The sequence below is a fragment of the Sorex araneus genome, chromosome X (assembly GCF_027595985.1).
Source record: "Sorex araneus isolate mSorAra2 chromosome X, mSorAra2.pri, whole genome shotgun sequence".
Classification (NCBI taxonomy): domain Eukaryota; kingdom Metazoa; phylum Chordata; class Mammalia; order Eulipotyphla; family Soricidae; genus Sorex; species Sorex araneus.
Window position 1 is genome coordinate 57,513,197 of NC_073313.1, and position 21,530 is coordinate 57,534,726.

The 21,530-nt window shown below is 38.9% G+C and overlaps 1 protein-coding gene across 1 annotated transcript in view; it reads left to right on the forward strand.

Moving 5' to 3' along the window:
* Positions 1-21,530, forward strand: part of FOXR2 (forkhead box R2) — a 109,629-nt gene that overhangs the window by 27,500 nt on the left and 60,599 nt on the right. The window contains exon 2 of the mRNA XM_055121045.1: positions 16,413-16,522. The gene's annotated coding sequence lies outside the window, so the exon portion shown is untranslated. The remainder of the gene's footprint in view (positions 1-16,412; positions 16,523-21,530) is intronic.

Here is a 21,530-nt window from a genome sequence, read left to right on the forward strand (position 1 = left end):
TACCAAAGTGTTTACATTCTTCCATCATTATTCCAGCCCCCCCATCTTATCCAGGCCCTGTTCCCAGCTTTGGTAAGCTCAATTCTATATACCAGTTCCCAGGTTCTGCTGTTTTAGTAAGTAAATGTCAGTACATTTTATTTTCAAGGTTATTAATAATTGAATTTTAGGCATACAATAATTCAACACCAATCCCTTCACCAGCATGAACTTCCCTCCACTCATGTTTCCAGAATCCCTCCCCATTCCAATCCCTAGTTCACCCCCACCTATCAACTTGACAAACAACATTACAAAGTTTCAGTGTCTGCACTTAGATCTCATGTTTTGAGTTCTGTTGAATCTGTATTTTGGATATATGCTGGTTATACTACTCACTTATATCACTGGTATAACTGAAGCCCTGATGACCATTAACCTATTACTTCTTGTTCTTTTCCCCTCTTGATTTATTTTCTTCTCTGTCTCCTCTCTTGACACTAGGATCAAGGGTGATCTGGGCATCATTTCTTCATCCAATATTCTATATTCTATATTCCACATATCATCCTGTGTTTGTATTTTTTCTTCTGGCTTATCTCACACAACATCTATCTTCTAACTCCAACTATGATCAGCAAATTGCATGATTTCATCATTCATTGCAGCTGCATAGTATTCCACTGTATATATACCACATCTTCATAATTCATTCGTCTGTTGTTGGACACCTAGACTGATTCCATGTATAGGCTGAGTGCCTATACTGAGTTTATTGTACTGAGTGCAGCAATGACATGAGTGTAAATATTTATATATTTAGAGGTGTCTAATACCAATCAGATTGGAAACTTTAACCTCTATCTAGCAGGAATCATTGACAGAGAATTAGACAAACAATAGTGAGACAAATCCACACAGACTGTCTGAGCTTTAGGATCACCTGGACAGTCAACAGTAGTCTCATGAGCAGACCATTTATTCAGTATGATATTGCTCCCCAACCTGGGATCCCAACACATGTACTATTGTTTAAGTTGAGAGACACATTAAGTACAGTTAGTAAGTATATCAACATACAGTAGGTACATGAAGAGCAGAGACTGGGGTATTTCACAAAGTAAATCAGCAGGAAATCTTAAAGTATAAAGTTGTGGCCATTTACTATTGTAGTTTTTACCCATGTTTTCCACTACATTTAAATGCCCCAATCATTTTTGAATTCAATTTTATTTTTTAAAGTTTTTCCAATAATTTATTGCATTCAGGGCCGGAGCGATAGCACAACGGGTAGGGCGTTTGCCTTGCACTCGGCCGACCCGGGTTCGATCCCCGGCATCCCATATGGTCCCCCAAGCACCGCCAGGAGTAACTCCTGAGTGCAAAGCCAGGAGTAACCCCTGAGCATCGCTGGGTGTGACCCAAAAAGCAAAAAAAAAAAAAAATTATTGCATTCAATATTTCAACACTATTCCCACCACCGTTACACCTTCCCACCACCATTATTTCAAATTTCCCCACCACCACACAAGCCTGCCCCAAAAAGCAGGTCCTAAATAATTTATTTTGTATTGCTTGTTATGAATAATCCATTCCATTAAAAATGATCCAAAAAATTTCCTTAGAGTAAAGTGTGTAAAGATTGTTGTATCTCACCCTGGATCCATTGAGCCCTTCTATAAGAGATTACTAATAAATTGTTGCAGGTTGAGCCTTTATGTGCTAATATTTTTTGATGGGAATAAGATCAGTTGCCTTCTACGTTACACTCCATCAATTGTGGTATGCTACTCTTGGTACACCTGTGGTGACGAGTAGGAGATGTCTAGGAATTCTAAAATTTTAAGTAGGGTGATAGAGCTGGAGTTAAATTTTTAACTGGATGGTGACTTTGAGATCAGGAAGCATCTCTGCAGCTTTTGTCTCTATTCCAATATTTATCTGTAAGTCTCTGGATCATGGCTGTTAATGAGCTTATTTGGTTCCAGAAGCAGTTCATGGGCATGACTTCTAGGCTCCAGGAAAAACAGGGAGATGGGAGGAGGTCGCTCATCACCAACTCTGTGAGATCCTGGAAATTTCAGTAACAACACCTAACAGGTTTTATGCTTTTCTAAGTACAAATTTGCATCTACATATATTTGTCATGTCTTCTAATTTTTCCCCATCATATTCTTTCCTGAGTGCACATTTGAAAATCCTTTGTATCCTAAGGCCTATTCTGTTTCACACAGGATAATTTCCCGTATTGTTTTTTTCTTTCTGTTGGGGGGGGCAATTTCCACATAGGTTTATAATGTTGCAGCATCATGTGTACAACTAAGATACCTACAGTTACTCACCACAGTTCATAATACATACTACACAGTACACGGTACATACTACATCCATCCACCATAGTTCATTAACCCTTTCAGTCCTCTCACCCTTTTATAACCTCAGTTATTTCATAAATCTAAGGATTTGTTTTAATTGGACACTGCCTATTCTTTTTTATTTCTGCCTATTCTCTTTTATTTCTTTTATTTTACATACATATGTGGTGTTTTACATACCACATATGAATGGGATCATCCCATATTCATCTTTCTCTGTCTGACTTATTTTTCTTAAAATGATAGTCTACAGTCCCATCTGTGACTTAGCAACAGAAATTATTGTATCATTTGCTATAGCTGAGTAAGTTTCCCATTGTACATGGGTAGTTGCCTTTCCAAATCTTAGCTATTGAAAATAACATATAAATCAACATAGGTATCCATATATCTTTTTTAATTACCATTTTTGAATTTTGAGATATATACTAAGGGTTTGGGTTACCATATCATATGCTGGTTCTATTTTAATTTTTTGAGAAAAATTCATTTTATGTTTCCTTTTTTAATTGATTTATCTCTGCATTTTAAAATATTTTATTAAATAACTGCAATTTACAAAGTTATTGATAGTTTAGTATTAGGCATATAATATTTCAACACCAAACCCACCACTAGTGCCAACTTCCTTCCACCATTGTTCTCATATTCCCTCCCAACCCTATGCCACATCCCCCTATCTCATGTCAACTTCACAAGAGCTTCGGTGGTTGCAGTTCTCATGTTTTCAGTGTTGTTGAGCCTATGTTTTTGATATATGGCCACATCACTCACCTATATCACCAGTATAACTGAAGCCCTGATGTCAGTTTATCCCTTAATTCCTATTATCTTCTTTCCCCCATGATTTCTTTCCTTCTTTGTCCTTCTCTCTAAATATTGGCATTAAGTGTGATCTAGACATTCTCCATTTACTATAATCATTTCCTCATTAAATATGTAAATAATAAATAAATGATAGATAATAAATAATCACTGTATCACTGTCATCTGTTGTTCATTTATTTGCTCGAGAGGGCGCCAATAATGCCTCCATTCGTCCCAGCCATGAGATTTTAGCAGCCTGTCCTTACTCATCCTTCCCAATCGTGCCATATTGGAGGCTCTTTCAGGGTCAGGGGAATGAGACCCATTATTGTTACTGTTTTTGGAAAATTGAATACTCCACGAGGAGCTTGCCAGGCTTTGCCATGTGGGCGGAATACTCTCGGTAGCTTGCCAGGCTCTCCGAGAGGGATGAAAAATGTATATAAGAGAATATAAGCAAGTATGTTAAAACCAAATACATGTGTGCTGCTTTAGGTACATCAGTGGGTTAGACTGTAAGAGTTTCCGCAGCTGCAATTGAGGCCATGTGCTTCTGGGAGCTTTGTTTTATAGTCTCTGTATCTTGGCCATTGATGGGATTACACAGCACTGGGGGCAGTTTGTGGGTGTGACTGCCAAGCTACTGGAAAATGGGGGATCTGGGTGGAGGAGGCCCAGTCCCAATCCAACCAGGCATGGAAATCTCATCCCCAGGTCCAACATACCTGGGTTCCTCTGCGGTTCCTTCATGTGTGAGGCTTGTTCAAGCGTGTGGAGAGTGGTCTTGAGCATGGCTGTTGCTGGGTTCTGGAGGTTTTCAGCTGCCAGGGCTCTGCTTGGAGTTGGGAGGGAAATTCATCCCGCCCCCTCCAGATAATAAATAAATAAATAAATAAATAAATAAATAAATAAATAAATAAATAAAGCGCTGGCAAGTGAAATGATCTGGTGTTTGTCTTTCTTTTGGTTTACTTCATGCAACATTCTATCTTCCAGTTACAACCACATTGCAGCAAATTGAATGATTTCATGCTGCATAGTATTACATTGTGTATATATATGCCACATATTCATAATCCATTCATCTGTCCTTGGATATCTAGGATATATGGCAGTTCAATTCTAAGTTTATTGAGAAATCTCCATACTGTTTCCACAGGGATTGTACCAGAAAGCATTGCCATCAGCAGTGGATGAGAGTACCTTGTTCACCATATCCCTGCAAGCAGAGATTGTCCCTACTATTTTTGATATGTGCCATTCTCACTGGTGTGAGCTGGTATCTCATTATCATCTTGATTTGGCTTTCTCTGATGATAAGTGATGCTAAACATTTTGAAATGTGCCTACTGGCCATCTGCCTGACTTCCTCTGAAAAGTGCCTTTTCATTTCCTCTCCCCAATTTTGATATGTTTTGTTGTTGTTGATCTTTGTGAGCACTTTATATATCCTCAATATCAAATTTTATCTGATGTTTTGAATTCAGTTATCTTTTATCTAGCTTTAGCTCGTGTTTCTTTTGCCATGCAGACGCTGTTCAATTTTATGAAGTCCCATTTGTTTAATTTTTATTGTGCTTCCTTGGCCAATGGTGGACTTGGACTGAAGTGATAGCACAGCGTGTAGGGCATTTTCCTTGCACGGGGCTGACCGGGTTCAATTCCCTCGTCCCTCTCAGAGACAAGCTAGAGAGAGTATCCCGCTCACACATCAGAGCCTGGAAAGCTACCCATGGCATATTCAATATGCCAAAAACAGTAACAACAAGTCTTACAATGGAGACATTACTGGTGCCCGCTCAAGCAAATCGATGAACAATGGGATGACCGTGACAGTGATACAGTGATACAATAATCTTGTAACCATTTTTGAAAAACCAGGCTACTCAAGTTCGAGTGAAAGATTTTCTGGGGACTAATACTTTTTTTTTTTTTTTGCTTTTTGGGTCACACCCGGCGATGCACAGGGGTTAATCCTGGCTCTGCACTCAGGAATTTCAGGAATTGCTTCTGGCGGTGCTCAGGAGGTGCTCATTGACCATATGGGATGTGGGGAATCGAACCTGGGTCAGCCGCATGCAAAGCAAACGCCCTATCTGCTGTGCTATCGCTCCAGCCCCAGGGGACTAATACTTTCAAGTGTTAAAATTGGGATAATCCTGGGTCAAAAGTTGGCTGGACACCCTTCCAGAATTTCAACAAAAGTCTTTCTAAAGTTTTTCTCAAAATGTGGAATTTGGAAAGTCCACTGTCTGAAATAATGTATCAAACTTCATTGTCTGTGCATGAGAGAATGAACTTAATGAGAAAATACTTATGTGAACATGTGTTGGAATTTGAAAAGATGTTCCTAGTTTAATAAAGGGGAGACAGTCTGAACTTTCAACTCACTTATCACATAATATACCAAATGTTTTACATAGGTGATAAATCATAATTTTTATTATCTCTGTCTGACATACAAGAAGTGTGAAGTAAATATTACATAATTCTTACCCAATAAAATTTTTGTTTATCATCTAACTTCAGGTACTCAGTGGAGAGAATCAACTTTCTGAAAAACAAGTCATTAAAATAGTGAAACTAGGAATGACAGAGCTGTAAAACAACTTGTAAATCACATTTAACAATGCACATACATTTAAAGTAATTTTTAAGATAGATATACCATGCATCAAAATTTTTATCATAAGTTGTTTATTCAAGGAACAAAATAAGTATTTATACTTAAGCTTTTCATTTATATACAGATGTATATATTGATTTAAATCACCAATATTTAAGACTTGCAAATTATTTTTTAATTTTCAGATTATTATTTTAAATTTAATTTTAATATTTATTGAGCTTCTATGGCTTACAATGATATAATGATGCACATAATTCCAACATTATACCCATAACACTCCTCTCCCAAAGGCCCTTAGACCCCTCCCTCCAAAGGCCCCCAATCAATTGTATGGATCAGCTCTCCCATTATGTTGCCTTTGGACCTTTGTTGCCATCTTGCCGTGTATCTTAAAGTCCCACATATAAGAGAGATCATTCTGTATCTATCCCTTCTGTCTTCAGTCATCATTATATCTTTTAGTTCTTTTAATGTTGCTACAAGCTGCATGATGATTTTGTTCTTTGTTAAAGATGCATAAAAACACTTGCAAACTATTTTAAATATCATATGATCGTGCTTGTGGCCTGCGTGTTTCTTTCCAATGTAGGCCCTCAATTAGTGGTAGGATTGGGTCTGAAAATCAGGGTAGATTCCTTCAGTTATTGGTTGGTTCCCTGCTTTGTTATTAGAATTTACACTTTTGCAACTTTATTTTTTGTTCGTTTGGGGCCATACCCATCAGTGTTCAGGATTTATTCCTGCTTCTGTATTCAGGGATCACTCTTGATGGGACTCAGGGCACCATATGTGGTGCCAGTGATCTAAACCACGTTGGATTCATCCAAGACTAGTGCCTTCTTTGCTATACTATCTTTCTGTCCCTGAAACTCTATTTTAACCACTCTTACAGGAGTTGTCCCACCGTATGAGTTCAAATGTTAGAGGATGCAAGTGACTTTAGATAGGGGGCAACCCTACACCACCCTCGTTTCCTCTCCTGCAAGCCCCACATCAGAGTTTTCCTATGATTGAGAAACCTGCGGTACCTTCCATCTACCACCTAAATCAATAAGATCTATGGAAATCAGAAGCTCTCGATTTTCAGGGAGAGGTTTGATTATACCTATTTTTATCATTTTGAAAACTGTGATTTGTTTAATGTGGAGCAAATGTGATTAAGTTTATGCATTCTTATGAGAACTAAGATACCTAATTCCCAAATCATAATAAAGTCAAAACCAATAAAACCAGGACATAAGATCCTATTTATAATATGATCTTAGCTAGCTAAAAACATGCATATGCTTAGAAAATGAGGCAAGTCAATATTTTGCAATACAAACAGTGGAAATTTAAGGTGATATGATAACATGCAACTTTCATAAATTGTTATAATGTGCCTTTATTACATCTTGGGTGAAAGGTCAGAAAATTGTTATATTTCTTCCATGTAAATTTTTCTTTATTATCTTATAGCTCTGTGTAATCCCACCAACGGCCAACATCCAGAGACTGAAAACCAAGCTCTCAGAAGTACCTTATAGCCTAGTTCTCCCTGTGGGAGAAACTGGCAAGCTACCGAGAGTTTCCTGCCCACATGGGAGAGCCTCACAAACTCCCCATGGTGTATTCTTATGCCAAAACCAGTGACAATGATGGGTCTCATTCCTCTGACCCTGAAAGAGCCTCCAATGTGGCATCGTTGGGAAGGACGAGTAAAGAGAGGCTTCTAAACTCTCAGGGCTAGGACAAATGGAGATGTTACTAAGACTGCTTGAGAAATTTGATGATCAACGGGATGATGATGATGATGATTATCATCATCATCATCATCATCATCATCATCATCATGGTGATGATGATCTTATAGTATCATTTTCTCAGAATGTGACACTATCTCATATAAACTTTCCAGCTTGGACCTGCCCCAAATAGACCACACATGCAGAGACACACACACAAATACACACACACAGCCCAAAATTTTGAGACCTAGTGTCCATTGCCCAGCACAATAATAAGCAGAAGTATGACATTTGGTGGGACACTATGGGAAGATATACACCCTTTGTAGAAGTTCCTAAAGAGTGTGAGATTCCTTTGATATATTGCTAAAATCTTAGGAAATGGTGCTGATTTTGGTCTGAAGAGGTGTGCCTTTTGTTTCTAATTCCTAAAAACCTTGTTGCACTAAATTTTTTTCTCTACCAAGCTCACACGTAGAAGAATTAATAATTTCCATCTCCTTTTTTACTTTAGGTAAGCACATTGTAAACGCTAACCCCCCAGCATTCCATACACCATTCTTATAGTGGTGCATATTACTGTATGCACAACCTACCAAATATGTCCTTCAATAAGTAGCACTGTCCTCCTGTTGTTCATCGATTTGCTCGAGTGGGCACCAGTAAAGTCTCCATTGTGAGACTTGTTACTGTTTTTGGCATATAGAATATGCCACGGGAAGCTTGCCAGGCTTTGCCGTGCGGGCAAGATACTCTCGGTAGCTTGCCAGGCTCTCCAAGAGGGGCGGAGGAACCAAATCCAGGTCAGCCACATGCAAGGCAAATGCCCTACCGCTGTGCTATCTCTCCAGCCTTCAACAAGAACAAAAATATATTTTAAAGTTGCTTAAGAAATCAGTAAGATATCCCCCCTTTCAAATTTGTTTATCTGGGTAAATAGACACTGTTTAAATTACAGAGTCATTGCCAAAAGCACTTATTTCAGGGTGACATAGTTTTCATAATCTATAATTGGCATGATGTCTATGATTATTAGGCTGTTATTTCACAGGCCTTTCTCATATTTTACTTTATTTTGATTCATGAATGCAACAATTTCTTCTTTCATCTTTTCCTCTTTTCTTACCCCCACATTTTCTTTAAAATTTTTTATTTTGGAAACTTTCAGGTATACAAAAGAAAAAAGAATAGCAAAATGCACTCCATTAAGTTCAAGTGTCATCAATTTTGATAACCATTAACTTTATTCAGTTCTTGTCTCATCTGTTATTATTCTTTACATTGTTATTTTAATTATTATTATCTAAAATTACTATCTAGAGTATCCTACATTAACACACTTAATGGAGGATAGGCCTATTAAATATTTAAGATTTAATATTTAATAATTTTCAGTCAGCCATTGCAAAAAAGCCTTGTATAGCTATATGTAAGACACTTAACTTGTATGAATTAGTTATTTTATCAGGAGAAAGTTTAATTAAAATCCCTATTATCATTTAAATGATTATTATTGATTTGAGTTACAAACAATAATTATTAGTATTATTAGCAAATATAAATAATTATTATCACCTCATTACTTTTTTATTTTTGATTTTTGGGGTTACACCCGGTGATAAACAGGGGTTACTCCTGGCTCTGCACTCAGTAATTACTCCTGGCAGTGCTCAGGGGTATGGGATGCTGTGAATCGAACCCGGGTTGGCCACGTGCAAGGCAAATGCCCTACCCACTGTGCTATCACTCCAGCCCCATCATTACTTGTTAACAGTGTAATTTTCTAGAGTGCTCTAAAATACATTGTAGCCATCAAGGCATTTCATCCAGAAATATAATTAAATAGATATGATCAGTTTTGATATAATTCTGGCACAGTAAATGATTTAACATCATTTACTTCCCAGTAACATTTTTGACAACATAAATCATCTTCTAAAATTAGTTTATGCAGTTTTTGACCAACTGTAAGAATTATCTCCCACCATATTACATGTGTGTGCTATGCTGCTTAGATTTTTATAACATATTGCATTTTCTCTTTATATTTTACATATCAAGTATTTGTTGAAGAATATATGACCTTCTTGCTTCTTCTTGAGGATGCATAAACAAAAAATGCTCTATTAGAAAAGCCTAGCTGGGCATAACTTATGCCTAGCTGGGCACTCACTTATCTTGGTCTTTCAGCCTGAGGATAAGTCTTAGGTAAATTTTGGATTATTCATTCCTGTTTATTTTTGTTGTAAAATCGCTTTTACTTGTACAGCTATGAGAAAAGACAAAATCATGCAATTTTTCATGACATTATGGAACTAGAAGTTACATCGGATACACTGAGAGAAGTGTATCAGCAGGAGGGGGATAGATACAGAATGAACTCTCTCATATGTGGAATTTACAGATACACAGTAACGGGATCAACAAATAGCCAAAGGTAATAGAACTGACATTGGTCCACAGAACTAAATTGAGTATGGGGGATAAGTAAGAGGATTTGAGCAAGAAGGGTCTGGTGGAGGGAAGTGGGTACACTAGTGGTGTGTGCAGTGTTGGAATGAGGTATGCATGAAACTATCATTAGTAGTATTATAAATCACAGTACTGTATTGCTTCACTTGTCATCCCGTTGCTCATCGATTTGCTTGATCGGGCGCCAATAATGTCTCCATTCATCCCTGTCGCGTGCTAGATGCCAATGGCATCTGTGCACTTCAGGAACACAAAGAGCATCAAACCGTTCGTTCAGTTTCTTGACGAAGAAGTCTGACCATCTCGTAGGTCTGTGGCCAGGCGTTCTTTTGACATCTCGTGGAATCCAGTCAGCAATAGCTTTAGTCCAGCAGTTGTCTCCAAATCGCAGTATGTGTCCGGCCCATCTGATTTCAACGCCTTGGCAAATGAGGCAGCGTCCCTGATTCTCAATCATCGACAGAGGTCGGAATTCTGGATTATTTCTCTCACTTGAGTGAAACGAGATATTCCAAGCATGGCTCTTTCGATTCCCCTCTTTGGAGACCTGAATAGCTGGGTTCTGAAAAGGATTCAGTACAATCAACCATATCCACATGGTAACCAAGCTCATTGAGGTTTGGTGAGAGCTCAAGATGCTGCTCTGTCTAATGTTCATCGATTTAAAGAAGGCCTTTGATTCTGTTGAGACTGAAGCGATCATTGAAGCCCTAGCCAAACAGGGTGTTCAAACTCAGTACATCAGGATCCTCCACGAGCTGTATTATGGATTCAGCACCAGGATCTCACCATTCTAAAAGGAAGTGATCATTGACATAAAGAGAGGGGTTCGGCAGGGTGAACCAAAAGTTTCACCAAAACTCTTCAGTGCCACCCTTGAGAAAGTCATGTGTAAAAATTATCTGCCAGGAGCACGCTTAGGGAGAGCCCTGGTGCAGGGATCTCCCTGTTAGCTGCCCTCAGGTGTTCAGGGGCTCCCATCTAGAGCGGCCAGGGCCATGGGGCAGATGGAAGAGCAAATGAGGGCCAAGCCTGTTGATTGATCAGTTGCCATTTATTCCATTCTCTCCACGTGCCTGTTCCAGTCTCTCTGAGCTCCCCATTTCTCCTGTCTCCTCTCTCTCCCCCAGCACTCTTCCTTCCTAGCTCCTCACTCCTCCATCCCTGATCTCTGGATTCTCTTCCTCTTCACCAGTCTCTCCCCTACTTGTCTCTCTCCACCTTGCCCTCTAGGCTACACACAGTCTGGTAGCAAAATCATCATAAGAAAGCCCTTCCCGAGTGCCCACCAGATTCAAAGGAAACACCATCTAGGGGCATTCCAAAGCCCTTCCTGAGGCCCCGCAGACAAAATACCTCTTAAGGTGTTTTTCTCATTTCCTCAGTCCAAAACTCCATCAACGTCTTAATACTAGTTATTTTTGCATGGACACAGTAAGAGATACATTGATGCTTCCAGGGCAACTCTCCTGGGAACATCTTGCAGACTCAGACTACAGCACTCAGGCCAGATTAATCATTCCTAACCCTAGCAGGGTCCAAATCTAGTTATTACCTTTTGGATCATGATAACATTTGCCCATGACCAAGCTCTTAACTTATAGTTAAGCATTAGGCATTTTGGCCAGGCCATCTCGATACCAGGGTAGTACATAACTCACTGCTTGCCCTGGGTCCGTCCTGTCCCTCATCAGAACCCTGCTTCCCCAAGGGTACTAGGAATAAGGGCAGCTGAGGCTTAAGGTCGAGAGAATAGATGCCCAGGAGGGAAATGACTCCCAGGTTACAAAAGCATAGCATTTGCTGCAGTCTTCCTGTGCCCATACAAAAGGACATGGCTCTGAATAAACTATGCAAAAGACTCAAGGAGAAGAGAAAAACAATATTTACAAGTCAACAGAACACAAAGAAAGAACTTACAAATAAACACAGAGGAGTGAGAGCACTGTGATGGGAGTAACCCAATAAACCTAAAGTACCTGAGGCTATGCATGCGACAACTGGAATGGCCAACTTCGACCATGAGTGTGGGAAGGTAGGACTGCAGCTGAATCTCATAAAGACAATGTTCATGAGAAATGAACTAGTTCCTGACGTTCCATTTGCTCTCAAGGGATCAAACAGCTCGGAATGCAGCAGTTATGTGTGCCTGCGTCGAGAAGTCAACATGACGAACAACTTGGCACCGGAACTGCGCAAGAGGAAGAAAGCGGCATGGAACGCCTTCAAGAACTTCAATGAAGTTGTTAAGAGGACAAAGAGCCTCCGGCTCAGGGCACATCTTTTCGACTCCACTGTTCTTCCTGCACTAACATACGCCTGGGTCCTATGAAAACAGGAAAACATAGTACTGTAATATAGATTTTTAAATATTTTTATGTATTTAATGTGTATAACTTTTGTAGTAAAAGAAAACAAAATAAAAAGACATAAAACCCTGTGCAGTCCATTTGCTCCAGTTTTTAATGCCAAGGTAGAATGGGTATGTGTCTCACATTCTGTTCATAGGATTTAGTGTTTATTCTCTCCCATCATTTCACTGTAGTGATGTAAGATAGATTTTACTGAACAAAATTACCTAGAATGATGTGAGGAGAGAGAAAGGGAGGAAATATGTGTTTGAAAGAGAACATGGGATTCTCTAGCGTGGAAAAAAAATACAAGCAAAGATACAAATTGACAAGCAAGACAGATACATTTTCAAGGGAGAACATGGACTTGAAGGCCTCTCCTCATCAATTTTTAATCCACAAACATACACAATAATCCTAGGAAGTATTCACCAGTTACTTTTCCTTCTTACTATTAGTGCACCATATAAATTGTGGTAGGATTTGGGAGGATCCATTGGAAAAGTTCCTATCCTCTACCCAAGAAGAAATATCCTTGAATAAGCCCTCTAATAGTCCAGGAAATGATACCTCTTTGTTTAGGTTTTCCAGGAAACAGTAGTAGAAATTAGAGACTAGGTTTCAAAATCCTTGACATCTCCTGCTTTATACTGGCCAAAGGAGCAGACACACCATGACACTTCTCATCAGTAGGCTCAGTAGAAGAGCTAGAGTCCAGGAGTAGTATTTGATGTTTTCTGGGCTGTGTAATTTTCAGAGACAAATTTGGATAATGAGGATACTCATTTGAAATAATAAATGTAAGCATTTGCTATTATTTTTGCAACAAATACTTCAATTTCCAATCACCATAACAATCCTGGGGTGGGAAAGAACATATGTACCTCTGAAAAGAATGATGTGATATAGCAGAATTTGGTCACTAGCTTTAATTCTAAGAAAAAATTACTAAACAGAAAACATTTTGTTTCCTTTCCAGAAAAATATAGGAAGGGAGAAAAGGTGGGCAGGGAAAAGGGATAAAAGGGAGAGAGAAAGCTTGAGGGGGTGTATGCGTCCAACACTAGAATCATTATGACTGTTGGACACTCAATTTATAAAGACACTCAATTTAGCGTGCATATAGAAAAACCACCCCCTCTGCACTACTTTAGTACCCTTAGAACAAATTAAGAATGAATGTATGACCGAAACCCCATCGTGAACAACTTTGTATCACATTGTGATTCAATTTAAAAGAGTGTCTCACTAGCCTCAGAAAGAGTGCAATGGTAACTGAATGTTTGTTGTTGAGCACACCAGAGTCACTCAAATGAGGTTGCTAGGATCTTTTAATAGAATCTGTCTACAAAATATCACATGCACAACATGAGGTGGGAACAACAAACTTCTAAGATGTAGGAAAGAAACAGAAAATCTATGCATACTTATTTTGATCACATCCTTTTTCATTTCTATCTTTCATATTTTATGATGAGTGGTATATACCACTAATAAATGTGCATGTCTTGAAGGTAAGTGTTGATAATATTTTATTATTGGTACATTACTATTTTACTGGGGCTTCTGCAACAAACGACTACAACTTGAGTAGTTCGAAAAAACAAATTATAGGGGGTATGGTGCCACCAACAGGTCAACTTACACTTGCGGTGCAAGTATATCAGCAGCCTGATAGTGCCTTCAGGTTTCCTGATACCCCAAAATTGCCACTATGCCTTTGGCCAGACCCCAAGAACTTGGGACCAAGTTTACCAATAAATTAAACAGCCAAAAGTTAGATATGTGGGAGCCACACCCACAAACCACCTCTTATACAAGCTCATTTATTGGCCTTATTTCAGAGACTCATAAATAAATCTCGAAAGAAAAGCCACAGTTAATTTTGGACCCATGCATGGCTGAACAGACTGGGGTAAATCGGAGGTGGGAGGGTTGTCCTAGTGGCTCACCCAAGCAGAACCCCCAATAGCCACTTGCTTCCACAAACCAAAATCACCACCGTACACCTGTGACTCCACTGTCTCAGTACAATTCTGGAAGGTGGGTTTTGTGATGGAAATCCCCAGTCTTTCTTAGAGTTGGGATAGGCTACCTCCTCCCACTTCCCAGTACATATGGAAACACTGACAGTCAACCCCACAAACCAACTCCAGCACCACCCTGTAAGCTCTACTACCGGCCTTGCTTCAGAGACCCCTAAATTAATCTCGAAAGAGATCAAGAGTTGCAGTTAAGCTCGGAACCATGCATGGCTGAACAGACCAAAGTAAATTGGAGGGGGCAGGTTGGCCTGCACCTGTCCAAGCAGAGTCCCCAGCAGCCACTTTCTTCCACAATCCAAAATCGCCGCCATACCTCCAGCCTGACTCCACTGTCTCAGGATGGATCTCACCAAGATATAATCTGCTGAAAATTTTCTGATGTGGACCTTAGCGCACCAACAGCCCTGGCTCAGAGACACAGAGGCAAGTCTCAGAAGACACCAAAGTGCCTCAGATCTCTCTGGGCCCCATACTGAGCCAATATCACTGGAGCACCCCAGATGGAGCAGGTGCAGTCTCCCTGCCTACTCCAGATGGAATCCCAGTGACCAAAAGTGTCTACAAGCAAGGCCCAGATATGTGGGTTCAGGACTAAATCTCCAGAACACGTGGCGACAGAGGACCTGGGCTGTCCCTCTCCGGGTCCCAGCCTGACCAGAAGACTGGCTGTCATGCCTACAATTTGCCTCCAGGTGCCATCTTAGCGCACAAACAGCCCTGGCCCAGAGACTCCCAATTGAATCCCAAAATGGATTAGTGCCATACAAAAATGTCTCTGGGACCCACCCATTTACAATCTAGAAATTTACATTTACAATCACGGTCATGCGAGTTCTCATGATATTCAAAATGAGCAATAGAAATTATCTAGCCTCTGTCCCTGGCAGGTAGGCTTGAATGGTGGTGGGAAAATTCAAGCAAAACTTAATGCCCCAAATTAGAGAGAGAGTATTGGGGAAATTGTCTGCTATAGAGGCAGGGTGAGGAATGGGATATGGGGAGGGGGGATATTTGGGACATCAGTGGTGGAAAATATGCACATGATATTCAAAATGAGCAATAGAAATTATCTAGCCTCTGTCCCTCGCAGGTAGGGATAGGTGTTCCATCATTGTACGGCTGAATCTCAAACATGAAAGCTTTGTAACTCTATCTTACGATGATACAATAAAATTAAAAAGTAATGTGGAGTTCATGCCCAATTTAATCAGCTTAATCCATGGCTAAACAAATAGCAGTACTCCTACATTATTTTTTAAAAATTATATATATTTCTCATAGATCTGGAGGCTAGAAGCCTAAAATAATACAATGCTCCCTTTCAGACCTATCAAGCAGTTTCCTTTCTTGACTCCTCCTTGCCTTTTGTTACTCTGGTAGTAGTTTTCATGAATTTTATGAAGGTTACAGTAATATTCAGCTTATGGGCCACCCAAATAAGTACAGTATCATCTCAAGATGCATCTGCAAAGACGCTGTTTCAAAGTGTTACCACTTTCAGAGGTTCAAGGTAAATATGAATCTTGAGGATTGTGTGAGGAAAAATGGTAATAAAACATTATAATAGCAAATATTACACTGGGCAGCTTTGTTGGAGTAAACTTCGAATTTCTAGAAAGTCTCAAGGGAAATAGGAAAGTCTAGCAAAAGAGCACTCCACTAAGAAATCATTATCCAGTTGAACGGCCATGTAAACAGAATTCAAATAACTCTCAGACTGAGGGTACTTCTGTATGTCAACATGACTTTACCATGCCACACCCTTTTTATTTTATTTTATTTTATTTTAATTTAATTAATCACCATGAGATACATTTACAGATTTACAAACTTTCACTATTGCATTTCAGTCAAACAATGTTCAAGTACCCATCCATCCCTCTACCAGTGCTTATTCTCCACCACCAATGTTCCCAGTATCCCTCCCTCCACCCCCACCCCTTCCCACCCTCTGCCTTTGTGGCAGGCACATTCCCTCTTACTCTCTCTGTTCTTTTGGGGGTCACACCCTTTCTCTCTATCTCTAGGAATCATTTCATGGAGAAGCGGAAGTAAGTAGAACTTGCAATTGACTCAATAATTTCCTGGAAGGAAGCAGCTAAAGAAAAAGAGACCAAAGAATCTTGATTCATAACATGTAAGTAGTCATCCTTTATTTGCTTTTAGTGCAGATTTCTTTCTTGACTTCTCCTTGCCTTTTGTTCCTGAGGATTAATCTTAGAAAACAAATGCATCACTTTGTCTTTGTTCAGGAGTATAGTGTATTAAAATTTGAGAGTTTTGTGTAAGTGGGTCTCCTTGTCAACTTATCCATCTTGAGGTTTCAAACTTTACCTGACAGCTAACACATCCTACATTGGTTTTCAGATAATGGAGGGAAAGATAATTAAGTATTTAAGACCAAAGTTTAGGTTCGTCAAGATGTAATTTGAAATCTTCATTCTGCATTTCAAAGGGACCTTGCAAAGCTGTGTGTAAGAAACCTAATCTGTCTGAATCCCAATTATCTCATCAGAAAAGTTACTTTATAAACCCTATTACACAGAGTTGTGTACATTAAAATCAGATAAGGGATGTCTACTTACATGTTGATGAGGGTGGAGTTATATAATATAATGGGTGTAAATAAATACATGTCCAGAAAATAGTAAGTGTTGTAACTGAAGCAGTACTACAATGGGTAGGGTGCTTGCTTTGCAAGTGGCATGATCCAGGTTCATTCCCCAGCGTGCTATGTGCTCTCCAAGCACCACAAGGAGTAATTTCTGAGTACAGACCTAGATGTTACCCCTGATCAATGCTGGGTGTGACCCAGAAACCAAAAATAGAAAAAAGAAAATAATAGGGTCTCAAGAAATCTCTAAGATATAGCTATGAATTTTTGTCCTTTCTCACCAGTGGCCAAATCCTGTAACACCTTCAGAGGATCCTATAAATAAACCTTTCTGGCTTTGCTATTATACAACTTAGCCATAGTTTAATGATTCATTGCACTTGCCGTGTAATCATTAGTGATATTTATATTTTAAAATCTACATCCTCCATTAAAAGATGAGTAGGTAATATTCTATTCTCAGCTTGTATCTTCTTCGGAGTGCTGTGCTAACTAAAAGATGTTATCATCATTACCGTTAAAAGTTTTCCATGAGATTCTCATACAGTCACACACCTAATTTTTGACTGTTTAATACATACTAGTTACTGTTATGACACCTGATCCAATGGAGTTTGCATTCTCCAAAACAACAATTGAACTCTGGACGACCCTGTGATCATATATTCTCCTGTGTTCTCCAGAGGTTTAATACAGAACAGACTAGACTCCCCCCACCTCCACATCAGCAGGGAAGTGATGAAACTTTAGAGTACATGCACCTATTTGTCATTGTACCTAGGAATGGTAAGAAATGTATTATCTGCTTAGCCCCCTTGCACTTTACAAAGTCTTTATACACACTTTGCCTCATTAAATCTTTCTAGGCATCTTGTTGGATATGTATTATTTTGTTATTTTCACTTTGTAGTTGGGAATACTGAAACTTAGAGGTCTAAGACTTTGTTCACTGTCACATGAGCTAGTGAAAGTGAGGAAGTCAAGCTTTTGTATTCCAAATCCCATTCACATCTCAGTGGCGAAAATAGTATGTGACCCTAACACATGCATATTGAGAAAGTGAATGATCATAATCTGGCAATATGTGTGCGTGTGTCGGGATGTTGGCTGAAGGAAAGTGAGTTTCTAAAAATGAAAGGATCATGTGTGCATTACAATTAGTATAATTATTGATAGTTTCATAGCTCTGAAATTTCCAACTCAACAGTCAAGGGTGAGCAACATACCTACAGGCTTTCTAGTTGACTCCTCCAGTCTAAAGAAAAATAGCCCATTTTTTTATCCTATCCCAGAACATACAATACCTGATTCAGTCAAGGCTTACTCTCACTCTTCAGAGATTTTTCTATCATCAAAGTTCATGCTCTTAATCACATGGCATGTAGAATGTTTGTTAATTCTATATACTAATTAAGAAATAATCAGTCGCCTTCTAGACTACCAGTGATTGGTTTAGATTGGGGGTAGGTTTGGAGAAGCAGCTGGCAGTAGACCCCTGAATTTGAAACCACTGTTGGTATCCAAATACCACAGAGGTGACTTTTGGTCATTGATTTTTCCTCTACTAAAGCAGTATACAGTTGGTTTCTGGGGTATTGGAAGGGAGAAGGCTACTGCAGTCCATAGGTTCTTAGCATGGCATTGATGTAACCTTTAGATTCTCCATTGCTTTTTTATCTCCCCTCTGGTGCCAGTTGCATGCATGGAGTTGTTTTCAACATAGATATAAGAATATGAATGTTGAAATCCTATCTTGAGGTTTAGCTGGACTCTTTCTGTAGGCATAGTTCTTGCCATCTCCTGGAATATTCAATTCTGACAATTTTATTCAAATAAATCATTCAGAAGCATTAAAAATACCAACTTTCTTGGTTTGTTCTTGCATGATCTCATGCTTTACCCAAGTACTTATTTTTAAATTATTTATAATTTATTTTTATTTATTTATCTTTATTTTATTTATTTTTAATTATTTATTTATTCATTTAAATTATCATGAAGTTGTTCATGATAATTTGTTACATTCAATATTCCAACATCAATCCCACCATTATTGTAAATTCCCACTACCATTATTTCCAATTTTACTGACAACCACACAAGCTTGCCCCAATAGTAGGCCCTAAATAACTTATTTTATATTCTTTGTTATGAACAATTAGCTAAAAATGAATCAAAAATATTTCCTTAGAAGAATGGAAAGATTGTTTATCTCACCATGGAGCCATTAAACCCTTGTAAAAGAGATTACTAACATGTTGTTACAGGTTAAGCCTTGTGTGTTAATATTTTCTTAATAGAAATTGGTTGCTTTCTACTTTACATCCATCCAATGTGGTGTGCTACTCCTGGTATATCAGTGGTGTAGAGTTTGAGATGTTGTGCGGCCATAAATGCAGCTGTGTGCTCGCTCCAGGAATTCCAAAATTTTGAATGGGGTGATACAGCTGGAATTAAATTTTTTAACTGGATTGAGACTTTGGGGTCTGGAAGCATCTCTGCAGTTTTTGACCTCTTTCAAGATTTATTTATGAGTCTCTGGATCATGAATCACCGTGAGATACACAACTATTAAGTTGTTCATGATTGAGTTTCAATCATACAATTCCAATACCTATCCCTTCAGCAGTGTACATTTCCTGCCATCAATGCCACCAGTTTCCCTCTTGCCCCCCACCAAGCTAACTCTGTGGCAAACACTTTTCTTCTCTCTCTCTCTCTCTTCTCTTCTCTTTTACTTTTAGGCACTGTGGTTTACAATACTGTTACTGAAAGTTTATCATGTATATTAGTAAGTTTATCATTTATATTAGTTTGCCTCCTTTCAGCACTCTGTTCTTATCCAAAGCGATCATTTCTAATTATCATTGTCATAGTGGACCCTTGTCTGTCCTAAATGCACTTCCTCCCAACTTGTGGAAAGTTTTCTACCATGAACCAATCCTCCTGACAAAGACCAGTTTCTGTCTTTGGGTGTTATTTTCGTATTATGTGTTTTATTTCCTGCCAATGAATGCAACCATTATGTGTCTGTCCCTTTCCCTCTGATTCATTCCGCTAAGCATAATGTTCTCCATGTTCATCCATCCACATATTTCTTTCTTGCTTCTTATGGAAGTAAGTGGGTCTTAATTAGGAGCCTGGCTGAAGAAGAGTTTTCCTCCTTATTGAAGAGTTTTCCTCCTTATTGAAGAGTTTTCCTCCTTATTGAGACTCAGGGTGTGGCCTGGGAACTCCTACTCCCAGCTTCTGGGGTTCTCTAACCAACCTTATGGGGATCCACTGAGAAAAAGAAGAGAGTTTGGGAGCATCAGATACATGGTGAGGGGAAGGAGGGACCATTATTTTTCTATAGACAGCATAAGCTTGATGGCCAAAACCCTGTTGTTGAAGCCCTCTTCTGTTGATATTTGCAGGAGTTTTAAATCTATATACTTGCTAGTTATATGTCCCAAGATTCATATCAAAAGTTGGCATGATATAGGCTGTAGATTTCTCAGGGAATCAGTTTGTTATATTTGACAGATCTGGGATATAGAATGAGATCTGGGGGAACCCTTAGATTTCATAGAAATCTTCACTGTATTGTCAGTTCAGGTCCCAGTATTGGATTCTACTGACTTCACTTCTCAATCTTCCTCTTTATTCCAGATACCACTCTGTTGCACTGCATGTGAATTCCCCCTATTCCTTGCCCTGGCATGTAGATTATTTGTATTCCTTCATCAACTCTGCACATGTCATATGTCTCAGTTCTGAAGTGGGTTTCTGGAGACTTATTTGGAGGAATATAGAATAGATTTGTTTTCCAAGAGGATTATGAAGGGGTGGTGGTATATGTGGAGAAAGAAAGCAGATACCATGAAAAGAAGTAGCTAAGGAGCAGGTTTCCATGTCTCTCGATTTGATGTTGTCTATACTAGATGCTAGAAAATGCTTTCTTCTGTGACTCAGTATCCCCTAGTAGTCATAGGTATCACATTCTCTTAGTAACTGCTGCTCAGGATCTATAATCATGCTACCTACCTCAACATTTATGCCCTATAATCTTTGTGGAAGATGTCTGAGAGCATTGTGTATGTTTTTGTGTGTGTGAAAAAATGTATAAATATTTACTTGTGTGTATATATGTGTGTCAGATGATATAAGTATGTGTCACTGTGTATGCATGCATGTGTGTTTACAACTGCTCATTTGGGGGCTTTAGAGTTTCTAAATACTTCGCACATTGTTTTGGATATTAGGGACTTGTTTTAAGATAATCTTAAGTAAAGGGAAGGAGATAAGAGGTACTAGTATCCAACAGTCAGTGCGGGCTTGTCAGAGTTCCAGAGTATATTTTTGGGTTCATATTTGTATATAGTGTTGGGAGCACAGTCGTACCATCAGCCTCTGCACAAAATGCAGCATAACTCTGGTACTGTGTCTGGGTAGCTGAATGAGAGAGTTCTTTGTGAGAAATGTTTGTATCATAGAGTTTATTACCTTACTTGGAAGCTGCACTGAAGTTCTCAGAAAACCTTAATATTGC